The following is a 15401-nucleotide window of genomic DNA, read 5'->3' as shown; positions in this document are numbered from 1 at the left end:
GTCAGCTCACTCATGACCTGAGGTGCACTGCTTACAATCATAATTTGACTCTGTAGTGACGCTAATGCCTACAACAAGAGATATTTTATATTAATCTTTCTGTGGCATTACTAATTAAACAGTGTAAAGTGTTAAGTGATAATGCAGATGGGAGGAAAAGAAAGGTGATGACAAGTGAACAGAATGCACCTTTGCACCAGGATGGCTTAGTAGTGATAAAACATTGCAGCTCCATTTTTGGAACAAACTGTTTCCGAGCCATCACCCCTCCACATAATGAATAGCTCCCCTATGATGCACAAGGACAAAACTTCAACGCAGGTTTAATCAAAATAAGAATAACCTGGGCTGACAATGACTCAGCCAAAAGTAGTGACCAAGGGACATGAATGTACAAAAACAAGTCCTGACCAAACCCCGCCACCCAATACACACACACACACACACACACACACACTACATCTCTCAAGTCTAGCCCAGGGCGTTATCCCATTTTTAATGCACAGAAAAGGTCATGCTATCAAAAAGTTGCTTGATAGAATAATGAGACGATGTATGAATACCTGAAATACTGAGACAGCCCTTGCTGTCCAACCTGCTTCCAGACTCTCTTAATTATGTTGTTTTGTTTGCCAGGCGCAGAGACGGAGTAACTGCTGACATTTAGTGGTATTCCAATAATCTGATTACATTTACTGACATGAATAATAGTGTTGGCTATTTTGGTGGTACAATTGCATTTTGTTAGTGGAAATGGTCCATTGAATTTCATACATGGACAACCAAACAATGATCTCAAACATATGGGGTTACTAGTGTATCTTTTTCAATTATAAATAACATAAACGTAAAATATGATAAAATCCGCTGCAATTCAAAGCTCATTGGATACAATTTGATTTAGCTGTGATTCAATATAGATGCAGGTCAGATTCAACACAATTTAATATCTTGACTTGTTTAATAATCAAAATGTAAGTTTAGACTGCACTATAACGAGTTGAAGAGTCTACAGCCATGCTTGGTTGCCCTGTTAGGTTGTACATGCAGTAGTTTTAGTCTGTATTAGGCACACTGGTGTGTTGTGGTAAATGTAGTGATGGCCAAATAAAGCTTCATGAAACATTTTCTTTATTTTCTGAGCCCACTAGATGGTGCTCTCTGTTCAAGTAGTAGTGGGCTCAGAAAATGAAGAAAATGGTTCATGAAGCTTAATTTGACCATCACTAGGTAAATGCTAACGTCAGCATGCTAATATGCTCATGACAATATTCACATGCAGATCTTGAGTAAGTAATGTCTACAATTAGCCTACATCATATTTTGTGTCTAATTGTTCTACCTTCATTATTCTGAAACCAGAACACAACAAAAATGGATGAAACATTTTCATTCCAGACATCTAAAAAGGGGCAAAACTTGTCTGTTTCTATTTTTTTCAAGTTACACAACGTAGGTAGGGTAGTAATTTGGCGTAAACAGCATTACTAATCTTGAAACCTATTTTTTGTTTCTAGTTTTAGTTTACAGAATGAATGTCGATATTTCCCCAGTAATAGAACCTTTGCTCCATTGATTTGCCGGTCCAGTCAGCGGCACTGCGGGAAAATGAAAAAAATAGTTTAAAGTTATTTAAAAACCCTAAAAGATTCTGGGCTTTTGAGAAAACATTTGGGGCTGGAGCCCCAGAAGCCACCCTCTCGCGCCGGCCCTGGTGTTGGACTGACAAAAGTAAAACAACTAAAACAATTGCTATTTTAAGTACTGAATTAGAAAAAGGCCAGAAAATAATATCTAGTGCCGTACCAACATGAGCAGTAACACGAGGCTACATGGCCAAAACGTTACTATCGTTACTTGCCTCACGTTGACTGTTCCTGTCAATAACTTTTGTCAGAGGCCACATTCACCTTCTTAGATTGGTGGCAAGGATTGTGGTACACCAGCGCATTTTGCAGATGTGCTATATATGTTATGGATGGCTGGAGAAAATGCAGACCCAAAATGCAGAGGCGGAAACTTAGGATAGTTTTGATGTTTTAATAAACTCAAAAAAATGCACAAAAACCAAAAGAGTCCTGGAAACAAGCAGGCAAAACGGGAATCCAAAAATAAAGTCCAAGTAAAACAGAAACTCTAACACGAACTTGGAAGACAAACAAACTGAAATATAAACGGGAGACAAAACACACAGGAATACAAACTGGCGACAAGACACACAATGATCTGACACAGGACAAGGGGAAACACAAAGACTAAATACAGAGGTTAACGAGGTAACAAGAGGCAGGTGACACAAGGGCTGGGAAAAAAACCAAAAGACAGGAAGTAAAACAAGACAAGACAAGACAGAAAACCAGACCGTCAAAATAAAACAGGAAACGGAGCAAAATACAAAACAGACTACCAAAATAAGACAAGACACCAAAACCATAACAATATAAAGACTTCATGCCCCTCTGCACACGTGTAACAGAGTTAAGAATGTAGTTCCTAATTTTGTTTTGTATTTGTGAATTTTATTTCATTGAGCCTCAGCTATTTTTATTTACCAGTGGTAATTAAAGGCACAATGAGATTGATGAGGGTATGTAATGTGGTATAACGCTGCTTCGCTACCTTACTGTTATCTTTGATGAATAAATTATTTAGGCTGTAACCTTTAAGCATGTTTTATCACTGTTAATTCTAATGTATGTTACTCTACTGTTTGTGCTATTCTGACCGCCAATTTGTGGATATTTTCTGATCTAAATTGAGGTTTTTTGTACATACAGGTTCCTTTTTTTTTTTTTTTACATACAGTTCCAGATGTGCAGTGACCAACCTGGATACTTCCTGCCGTGTACTGTGGTAATTGTAATCACGTTGTTGCCTATGTTAAGTGACTTGACTCATTTTAACCATTTTTCTTAGTCCACTAGAAAGAGTTATTGTGTCATGTAAAGGCTAAGGGCATCACCAAATGGCGGTCCAGACGTGACCTATTTCTAATTAATTGATGAGAATAAATAAGGATTTTCACGGAGCGTAGTTTTTTTCGACAGTCGGACACAGCTAATCGAGTAAATAAGGCAGTAGTTTTACTCAATTGAGCCAATCAAATCGGTTGTTTGATGTGCGTAGACAATTTGCCAGAGGGAACAACAGCTTAAAAGAGATGTGAGAGAGATGACAGCATGGAGAGCAACTGATCTGCTTTCTGTTTTCCCTGGTCTAACCAAAGCACCACTACAAACCATGAAAGTGTGTGTTCATACAATAAGCCTTTGCTTCAGTGTGTTGGAGGTGTGATGTGCTGTTCAAAAAGGATAAATTAACTGTGTGTCTTTGTTTAGAGCAGGTTAAGTGGGAATGAAGCAGTGGCCTGAGGGAGGATTGATGCAGAAAGAATTACAACAACACCTGATATAACCCTGACTGACTAGATTCAGACAACGCAGGAGGGAGGGAGAGCATGTATGCACACACACTTTCTTTCCCTCTATCCATCTCCCTGCACATAAGGCTGCACAGCCAAACACAAACTTCTCTGCTCTTGTCTGTCTGCTTTTTCATCGCGCACACACCAATGCACAGTCTCTCTCTCTCTCTCGCTCTCTCTCGCTCACACACCTGCAATCACTGCAAGCTCTTTCAGAAATGGGGCCACTTTATTTCTTCCTCCTTTTTTATTTATTTATTTTCCTTAATGAAGAGACGGTCGAAGTCATAATACGTGAAAAGCCATTGACCCAGTTTCCTGCCAGTGGGCTCGCTGCCAAAGCGTACAAAGGGAAAACATGTTTTTGATGATCAGTTTCATGACAAACAAGGTGCTCGCTGTATGAGCTAATCCAATGTGGAATAAAAAAGCTTTATTTACTGCACGAAAGCCAATGCTCACTAAGTGGCTTGCGCATTTGGCTCTCTCAGTGCAGGGATGTTGTGTGTAGGTTTAATCAGTGCTGTGTATATATGTGTTTGTGGTAGGGAGGTGGAAATGCTGGGTGGTGTGGGGGTAGCATTTACTGCTGAGCTTCGAATTTGTCTAAGTGCTGCGTTCATTTCATTTGGGATTAATCATCTGCATCGCAGAGGTCAAACATCTATTTTTTTATTAAAGAGCAATTTTTTTGAATTTCTGCTTTTTATCCAATATTGAGATACAGACAGGAATGGTGGGGGAGAGAGAGAGGATGTCATGCAGCAAAGGGCCTTGGGCCAGACCCGACCCCTCGGACTTAGCCTTAAAGGTCCCATATGATGCTTATTTTCAGGTTCATATTTGTATTTTGTATTATATTTGTATTTTTGTGTTCCTAACATCCCAACAAAAAACATTTTATTTTTCTCATGCTGTCTGTCTGAATATACCTGTATTCACCCTGTCTGAAATTCTCAGTTTTAGCGCCTGTCTCTTTAAGACCCCCTCCCAAAAAAGCCTAGTCTGCACTGATTCGTCAGCATTTCTGGGTCTTCCGCATCTGTGCTCTCGGCATCTCTGCACCGAATGACTGGAACGGCACTGTAGTGGCACTTCATACTTATATATGTATTAACATTGTGACATCACAACCTTCCAGAAGTCCTGACAGCTCAATTAAAGGCACTGTTTCCGAATACAGGCTGTGTGCATTTTTTTGTCGATTGAGCATTTTGATGCTTTCACAGTATGTATATAGCACCTCAACCGGCTTAAAAAAAAAATTCATAGAAATCTCACTTTTTACTATATGGGCAGTGGTATAATGAACCGCCTCCACTCCACTCTGCCTCCCCTGCGATTGTTGCACTTGAAGAATTGAAGACCCACTGAGACTTTATCTCTGTAGTGGAGTCAAAGGGGCGTAAAGAAGTCACGGAGTCTAGTTGTGGTCAGGCTGTCACTACCTACCCTTGTCTTCCTTCCTAACATGTTTCTCTGCGTCCCTCATTTCCTCCCCACCTCTCTGCTTCTCATACAACCCAAGCCAATCTCACAAAGGAATGAGAGGGAGGAGAGCAAACAAGGCTGTGGTGATGCATTTATATAGCACCTAAACCTGCTTTTTAATAAAAAAAAGGACACTGTACAATAAAATACAACATGTGACCTTTAATGATACCCGCCCCTAAACACAGCTATTTCATTTTCTACAGATCTCTGTTGCTCCTGATCTGCTTTTAGTGTACTTTTATACGGGAAAAATGTTGTTGCAAACCATCCAATAATAACTGCAACCCAAAATTATTTTTTTATTCCAAAATATGTCAAAGAGCTACAGTGTAAAATTCAAAGAAATGCGATTTGTGTCTAAAATCATAGCTTTAGTGTTACTTAATTTTGATTAATTCCATTCAATTACGATTCTCAATTTTGTTAAAATCACAGAATTCAAATACTAATACCAATAGTAGGTACTTATTTATGTTATGCCTTATTTGCACTGCATGGCATGACTCAACTCAACTTGCTTGGAACGGTTCTTTTTTGGATTTCCATTGGCAAATGTTGTGGACAGTACCTGGTACCTCTAACTTTTTTTAGTATTGCCTTGATCAAGGTTCTAAGCAAGCTGAGCAGATAATAGCAGGTTGAATTAAAACATTGCATAGCACTGACTGGTCAGAGAGAATTGTTACCAGCGCAACACAGGACATCCTGCACAGACCCGCCATTTTTAAATAGCCATTGACAAAGTGCAGGCATTTCTCTGTTTGGTTGCCGATGAAAGAATTGAGCGAGAGCTGGACGGAGCAACTCGCGCTGTTTCGTGTTGAAGATGATGCCAAAGCAATTTTGTGCAGCATCACTATGGGGATCAGTTTAGAATCCCGCCTCCATTTACACTGAACTTACTATCTGCAGTGGAAAACGACGTTTAGAAAATTACTGGTACCAAAAGTAGTCAAGCCGAGCCAAAACATTCAGTGCACGAAAATATAGCTAGAAGTTGCCCCTTGCCAATGCATTTTGAATGTTACAAGCACAGTTTTACACATAGGAAATGTTTTATTTTGTTCACCTGACTGGTATTTCCTTGGTAGCTATATCAAGAGACATTAGTAGGTTGGAGAAATCTGGTACCATCAGCTCACCTTCTGGTCATGTACATTATAAAACCTGATGTGAGCTGTATTTCTCAGTAAAATCCATCTTTCTACCATTTGACATGAATGCATCATGTCAAATGGGAGTCAGATAATAGTGTAAATATCAGGTCTTGATTGTCTGGCCGTGTCCTGAGCTGCAGATAACTGAACCATGTCTGACTCTAACATCAGTTATAATAAAAAGACATGGTTGAGCTCTTTTTATAACTCTGTGAACAATTCAATCATCTAAAGGACATTCTCCCCAGTGCAGGGGGATGTCTGTGAAAACCTTGAATTTTGGGTGTTTTAACTCCAGCTGAAGGATTACACAGTGTTTGACGCCTCTGAAACTCTCGACTGGATAAATTCAAGAAAAGGTCACTTTAAAACTGTTGCTCTTTACTTTGTGTCTGAAGAGTTGACATTTTAAATGTACAAGGCTAGGTGACATAAAAAAACATACAGTATCAACTGTCATAAATCTGCACATTAATGAACAGTAACAGCATTGCGTGGCTTTTTAGAAAGGCATTTTCGCATGAGAATATACTAGACTGAAGAGTAATAAATCAAAGTTTATTTTTTCTTTAAGAGACTTCCACAGTCTATAGCTAGAACAAAATGAACAGTCTAAAGTTACAATAGCACCCCATTTACTGTAGGTGGTAGTGGTTAGTACAGACCAAAATATATAAAAACTATTAACTTTAATGTTAAAGACCATGATGTCATTAAAATACATATACAATACTGATACAAATACTGAACATAGTAATTAATATACAATATACAGTTGCAATACACAGTACACACAAAAAACAATTACAGAATGTTAAACAACTCAAAGAGCACGTGTACATTCAGAATACATAGCATCACAAAAAGACATTTCAAGTGATTAAATGGAATTAGGCTGTTCAAATTCATTAAAAACTGCAGGTTATTTCATTTATATGAAACATAATGCTCAAATGCAGTTTTGCCTAATTCTGTCCTAACAAATGGAATATTTAGGATTAAAGAATCACTAGTGCGAGTGCCATAGTGATACGATTTAAAATTCAGCAAGCTAAAAGTAATCTTCTGGGGACCATTATATGCACATCAAACTACAAGGCGATCAAACTTTGTAGCTCTGTCCTGGTCATCACCATCTCCTGAGAAAAATGCTAACCTCTGACGCATCAGATGCTTTCATAACACAACCATCTGAGAAACTGTCATTGTAAAGTGGGAAAGGACAGGCATTTAAAAAAAAAGTACCTGGCAGGTGATTGGATGAACCATCTGTCTATCACATCCGCCATTGTTGTTTGGACTAACAGTCGTGGCCGTCACACACACCTTAGTCTCTCTATGCTAGACCCTCTTCCCAGGCGGGCTGAAGGAGGGTCTGACTACTCCACATAGCATTCGGGAATGGGAGGAAAACATGCTCTGGTTTAATGGCATTTCTTGGGTGGTGCTAAACTCCGTACAAAGCCATTGCAAATCAGTCGTGCGAAAAAAAAAACTCAGATTGGACAGATAGTCTAGCTAGCTGTCTCAATTTACCATGCAGAGATCTGAGGAGAAGTCAACAATAGTCCTCATATATCCACAGAATTTAAAATTCCAACACAAAGAAAGTGGAAGGAAACAGAAAATACAGGCATCCGGCGGAATTTCCTGCAGCACCGGAGCAATCCCGGAAGTGGAACGCGAAGGATATTGACTCCTCCCCGGTGGGACGCTGCTTGGTTCGGTAAGCTGGTAGTTCAGACACAAATGCATTTATTTTTTAAAGATTTTTTTCGGGGCTTTTTTGCCTTTAATTGATAGGAAAGGTGTAGACAGGAAAGGGGGGAGAGTGGCTATTTGTGTGATATGTGATTCCGCAATTCTCCGCAAATCAAGCTGCCGTGCAAGGTAAGGTAAATGCTCCAGTATGTTCATCAGCTAGTCTCTAGTCTCGCATTGCCAGACCTTTCTCCACAGCGCTGCGGAGAAGGGTCTGGCTAGTTCACACAGCATTCTGGGATAGGAGAAAAACATGCTCTGGTTTATTGCCATTTCTTTAAACCAACCACAATTGCCATGGGTGGCACTAAAGAGAAAGAGCCACGGTGCCGCTGCAAAATAGCCTCTGGAAGGAACTTGTTTTGGTAGAACGTGTACGTTCAAAAGTTGTTTTAGTCGTGCAACAGAAAACTCAGATTGGACAGGTAGTCTAGCTAGCTGTATGGATTTACCCTGCAGAGATCTGAGGAGCAGCTAACCATAGTCCTCATAAATCAAGCAGAGTTAAAAATTACAAACACAAAGAAAGAAGAAGTTAGCGGACATCTGGGCGAAAAGAGCGTGATCTGGCAGAATTTCCGGCAGCACCAGAGCAATCCCGGAAGTGGAACATCGTGAATATAGACTAGCTAGTCTCTAACTGTGTCTGTCTGCTGTTTGGTGCTGAGCAGATGGTGAAATTGATTTGATGAAAACAGTAAATCCGAAAAAAAATAAATAAATAATACACCCAAAACAATGAGCTCAAAGATAATAAAAACAACTATGTAATTTCCTCCATTTGATAAGATTTTGATAGTTAATATGAAAATATTGATAAGTGCAGCATTAACAGTTTGACCAATTTTTTTTAAACAGCATCCCTAGTTTTTTCAAAAACATGTTGAAAACTCACCACAGCTCATAAATCAATCAATCATGTAAAGGGTCAGAAATTTTAGAGGCTTAAAAAAACTCTTGCGTACAGTAAATGAAAACAAAGAAAACCAGTAGCAGTAGTGTGTTGTTTTCTGCCTGTAGCTGCAGGTATAGAAACTGACTAGTTGGGGTTGGGTACCGAAACGCGGTGCCAATAGGGCACCGGTTCCGACCCAAACGGTAGTAACGAGACCGAATAAGAACGAAAATTTCGGTGCCTTATTTCGGTGCCTGACTTTACACTACTCTCAACAGCAGGTAACGTTAGCCTACCTTTAGCTAGCAGCTGGATTAAACACGGTTAAAAGGCTGATGAAATGCTGCAATTTACTGGTGAAATAAGTTATTGTTTATTATAAGTTATAGTTATTACATTACTTTTAAATCATTTAATTTTGACCATATGGCCGTAGTAATAAACAAGTTGTTCTTAAATGTCGCAGACTGTTGTTTAGTACCCAATTTATGTTTTTATTAACAAAGATGACACCAAAATATACTCAAACCAAAATACAAACAAAATATTAAACTGAGGCAACATACAAGCAAGCAAGCAAGCAAACAAACAAACAAACAAACAAACAAACTGGCAACCTCATAGCAAGCTACCAAGATTCTAAAGCCTTCTTCTCAGTCTCCTTTCAGAGACATCAACACACCATACAGCAGAAACTGCCACTGTAAATTGTGTTGTTTTGATTCAATGAGTGTCCTTATCTCATAAACTTTACTTTAGTCCCCTGCCTAGCATACGCCAGAAGACTTTGAACAGACTTTGAAAAGACTAAAGTCTGACACCATCTCACATCTAAAGACAATCATCTCACATCTAACGTTAAAGACTGTCATAATATGACTGGGGGATCTTGCAGGGTCACACATTGCATAGTCTCGCGTTGCCAGACCATCCTCCAAGGCGCTGCATAGGAGGGTCTGACTAGTCCACACAGCATTCCGGGATGGGAGAGAAAAAAAACATGCTCTGGTTTATTGGCATTTCTTTAAACCAATCACAATCGTCATGGGCTGCACTAAGCTCCACGCGAAGCCGCTGCAAAACAGCCTCGGGAAGGAACTTGTTTTGGTGGAACGTGTACGTTCAAAAGTAGTTTTAGTCGTGCAACCGAAAACTCAGATTGGACAGATAGTCTAGCTAGCTGTCTGGATTTACCCTGCAGAGATCTGAGGACCAGTTATAGTCCTCATAAATCCACCGGAGTTTAAAATTCCAACACAAAGAAAGAGGAAGAAAACTGACATCGGCGAAAAGACATGCATCCGGCAGAATTTCCTGCAGCAACGGAGCAATCCCGGAAGTGCAACGTCGTGGATATAGACTATACATTGCAACAATGTTTTGAAAAATGTATCTAAGCTAGCTGGCTAGCATTAGTGACTTGAGGGCGAGGTCAATTTTTTCTGTTCTGCCGTACATGCAGATGAATGGCAGCAGTACCCCGAGGTCCGCTCCATTTGGATGACACGCTTCAGAAGGATTGAAAATCGGCAACTTTCCCACTTTGGTTGTTTAGCTTAGCGCGGCGCCATAGCAACCATAAACAACACTGGCTCTAGCTGCTTCCTGTTTGGTGCTGGAGGGAGCGCACCCATTGGTTGTTGAAAATGTTCACATGATTTAACTTTACTACCAAGACTTAAAACTTACGATAATAACAAACACGTTTGATTTTGTCGGAATGCCAAGACAGGAAAAATACTGACTGACCACCTTACATCAAACGTTTGAGAAAACAGGAGCGCCCCAACTCTAGCAAGAATCTCAGAATTTCATTCAGATATTGGAAATTAGTGTGTGACAGTGGAATCGCTTGAAAAGTCGTTTAGTGTAAGGTCGGTTAGTTCATTTTAATTTACGGATTGGTTTATTGCATCACTGTGCAGCCACAAAGTTTGAAATAAAATGTTTTTGTGTTGCAGTAAGTAAGTAAAGTACATAGGAATTTAAACTAGGGAGCTTGTATATCACTCTCTCTCTCTCTCTCTCTCTCTCTCTCTCTCTCTCTCTCTCTCTCTCTTTCACACACACACGCACACACACACACACACACACACACACACACACACACACACACACACACACACACACACACCACTCCTTACCTGGATCACTGCCAGATCTTGGAGCAGTGAAGGAGAGTATGCTGCCTGCATACATTTGTGCACAGCAGCTGCTTTCCAAACAAGAATAGATAGATGGATAGATGGATGGATGGATGGATGGATGGATGGATAGACAGACAGACAGACAGAGCCTTTAAGGTTTTAGGGCATGCAGGGATCTCAGAGATAAATGCAGCCTTGTTTTCAGCTCACTGACCATATATAGTCCAGCATGCTGGCAGGATTATACAACTACACAACTGCCAGAGCTCTCATCAGTTCTGCAACACTGGGTCCCACCCTCATCTCAGAAAAACACGAGAAAAAAAAAAACTTGATTTGTTTCATTGACTCTGTTATTATGGACACCCCCAAGATAGCACTGCTCTTTTAAATGCTTTCTAATTGCGTTGTTGCACATTTTAATTGCTTATAATTGTGCAAAACAATGTCTAGAGACCAACTGCTTAATAAGTAAAGTCCTTGATACTGCTGGCACCCACCCTGTAGGCTCCACTATGCAGCCTTGCAGCCCACCCAAGTTAATCAAATATATATTTATGTTAATGAGAAAAGATAAGTTGATTCCACTGGCTAGCTGCCTGATGACGTGGCTAGCTTTGATGTGTCCACATTCAAAAGCAAACTCAAAACCTTTTTATTCTCTCAGGCATTTGTTTAATTACATTGTGTGTGTGTGTGTGTGTGTGCGCGCGCGTCCATGCGTGCGTGCTTGCATGAATTTGTATGGTCGCACTTGCATGTTTTTGTTTGTTTTTGTAGATTTTCTTGTTGTGTTGATTATTTTATTGTATTCTTATTTCAATTCATGCTTTTTTTATGTGTATGCTGTTTTTAATGTAAAGCAATTTGGGTTTACTTGTAATGAAAGGTGCTATACAACTGTAATTGACATTGACATTAGTAACATATGCCTCTTGCATGTTACATTAAATACACAATTTAAGCTTTAATTATTTTTGTCAGACATTTTATCTGTATTTTGTAGTTGTAAAGTGTGCATATTTTTTTGATATTTTCACATTTGTATGCTTTTATTTTATATTTCATATTGAATAGGTTACTAGGTTACAGTATCTAAGGTAACTTTACCACTATGAAGCCCATCACTGGAGGAACAAGCCAGACCAGGCTGAATAGTTGAGAGTTGAAACCGGGCTTGTATCCCTCAGATCCCGAAGTGCTTGTTGACAATAAATAATTGTTGAATCGACATCGGAGCTGTTTAGTGTTTCTTCCGTTGGAGTCTAACCGCCAGCCGCAAGTCCACCACCATCATCCCAACACAATGCAGAAACTAATTACCACCATCAGCGACAATACAGAGTTTTAACGGGGGCATAACTATAGTCAAGAGAGGAAGACCCCACGTTACATTTAAATCTAGGTCTTGCTTAGCTGTACTTACAACCAGTAACTGAATTATTTGTTCAATATCTGACCTTCTAGTTTCCACTGGTAAAAGTTTGTAGTGCCAGTTCCTGTGTAGGCCGATGAGAAAGGATTATCAAACACAACTATTTATTTCGACAACCCAAGTTGTCCATTATTATTATGGCACATTGTACCACTTCCCCCTGTAGCCTGTATCACCCTTACAGCTGGAACACACCGCACGCGCAAGTGTCGCATAGCGTAGCCATTCATACCGGATGCATATACCAACAGATCCCGCTGCTCTGGACGGAGACCAGCGAAGGATATTAGAAGCACTTTTCCGGTGAGCGCTGAGCATTACTGCGCAGCCTCCAACTGAGAGAGACAACGTAGATGTGACGTGAGCAACCTGTCTGAAAGTTCTAAGTCTTCTGGTAGCTGTGCCAAGAGAAATCTCAATCATTCCCAATCAGTGTATATATATACATATATTTATACTTATATTGTTTGTTCTGTTTAACCTGTTTGTTTAACTTATTTTAGAGAATGTGTGACATGAACCTACAACACCAAAACAAATTCCTTGTATGTGTAAAAAACGTACTTGGCAATAAAGCCTTAGAGCCATAACGTGAGGTACAAGGTAATGGATCCTTTTATACATTGTTGTGTTTCTTTAGAAATAAACAATGGTCAAATAAAGTCTTTAAACGCTTCAGATGTAAAGTTATTCGCTGTCAAAGTGACGTCAAAATGAATGACAGTCATTGGAATGCTAACGGGAGGTGATCGTTTTGTAGCATCAAAATGGCAGCATAGGAGGTACAAGCTCTGAAGCGAAGCTTACCCCCTTGGTATTTCTACGCGCCGGTCACGGCTCTCTCTCTCTCTCTCTCTCTCTCTCTCTCTCTCTCTCTCTCTCTCTCCCTCTCTCCGATAGAAAGAGACAAGATGAGTGGGGAAAACTGTGGTAATTTTAGCCTATATGTGGCTGTGTGTGTGTACGTGTGTCTCTCTTTCTCTGTCTGTCGTCGGTCTCTCTCTCTCTGTGTGCATGATCGCATGTCTCGCTGTGAGAAGTCAAGACAGCCAAAATCACCATAAACCTGGCTGTTTTATTTTGAAATGTGTTTATTTTGGTAAAGCATCCGGCTGCACTGTGGTCTTCCTGTATGTGATTACCTGCCTGGCTGGCTTGACACATACGCTCGCGTATCACGCAAGAAATAGAGGAGATGCCGAAATGATCGCTTCAGCGCAGCTATACGCAACGCTTATTTGTGTGGTGTGTTCCAGCTATTAGGCTCACATTCCTTTTGTCAACCAGAAAGTGGTATATAAATCCCCTGTACATTCAGACAGTTCTCTAAAAATGCAATCTATTTTATATGGGCCTGTCTAAATGTCAGTGAGAATGTGAATAAAGGTACCTCTGTGGGGCACATCTGACATGGTGCTCTTACTTGCCAAGTGGCACCATTGAAATCATATGACAACCTGTGAAGAGAGTGAATATGGACCCTTCCACGCTCTTGAACATGCACACATGGACATTTACAGAGGCAATGACACTACTGACAATAATGAATATAGACCTAATCTCACAATCTACAGAGAGCAAGGACAAGGACCTTCTTTCTTTCACTCTGTCACACACAATTACACTCAATGACACCGTTGACAGCCTTTGACATCCCTCAGAACATATAAAAAAAAAAAAATGAACCTTCTCCATCTATGTTAGCTTATTATTATCTTCATTCCTATTATTGCTTGCAGACTGCTCTGTCTATTCAGGAAAATGGGAGATACAAATACATGCATATTTAAGCCATTGTACACACATACATGTACTATAATCTGCACACACACACACACACACACACACACACACACACACACACACACATTCATCTCCCAGGTGAAAGGCTGACATTAGCGGCTAAGCCTCCCTGTGGCTTCCTGACCTTTATTGGCTGTCAGAGGCAGAGACCACAGCTCTAATCAAGGCCAAGACACTTCCCTCGTGTCTTTCAGTCACTCTCAGCTCTTTCACGATTCAAAGTCTCCATTCACAGCTTCACAATGTCTTCTCTGTCCTTTTATCTTCATTCTTTATTCCTCTTTTGATAATTCGCTATGCATACCTCATTTATTTGTCCATCCTGCATCACTGATACATAGACTAGAGATATTATCAATGCATCTGCTGTTCAGCCTTGCAAATTAATAGTCAAATCCAAAGTATAATCAAAGTCATATTTTTCTATTTCCATTTTTGTGAATGGAGATCAAACATAATGAGATAATCTGTTATTGGCCAAAACACATACAATGTCGCGTTGGTCCAATGATAATTTCCAAGTTTTATCTTCAATTCTCTAGCACTGTATTGTGTGTAAGTGCGAGAAACTGGCAATAAATAGGTCCGTGTACTTTTTTGTTCATTCGATTTTCATTTCATAAACAGGTATTAAAAAACAAAAAACGAATGCTTATTTGATTTTCGTTTTAAAATACAAAATTTGAAATTGAAATACAAGGCATTTTTCCTTTTCATGGTCAAAAGGGGATGGGAGAAATTTAAAATATACTTTGATTTTCATTTTCTATTTCATATAACAAAAAATAAAATCATTCGAAAATAGAAACGAAAAAAGGCTTGTTTTTTCATATTCAGAGACCAGATGTTGTCATTTCCACGGCAACAGCGCCAGTGTAGCCTAGCCTTTCAGCCCAGGCTAAAATTACTTTGGAAACCCTAATGCATATGTTTATATGTATTGCCTCATTTATGTATTTCATGAAATGAAAATCGAATGACCAAAACATACACTACCATATTTGCTTTAACTCAGGCTGCAGGGGACATTCTAAAACGCTTAACATGAAAAAAAAACACTTAACCATCACCATACTTCTCATGGGCATATCTTGTCATGAACACTACCCTGTCAAAAAAACTAAACCGAAATTCAACGATTATAGAAGTTCTCTCACGTTAACGTTTTCTTCTTCATTGGCGCCTATGGCGAGGAAGAAGCTTAACGTGGTTTAATGTACCTAAACAATGATCAGTGATTACCAAATTTCTATCTCATATTGTTTCTCATAACCACTGAAAACTG

Source organism: Sander lucioperca, chromosome 1 (assembly GCF_008315115.2).
Source record: "Sander lucioperca isolate FBNREF2018 chromosome 1, SLUC_FBN_1.2, whole genome shotgun sequence".
In the NCBI taxonomy this organism is placed as follows: Eukaryota; Metazoa; Chordata; class Actinopteri; order Perciformes; family Percidae; genus Sander; species Sander lucioperca.
The sequence above is the reverse complement of the archived record's forward strand: the minus strand, read 5'-3'. Positions refer to the sequence as shown.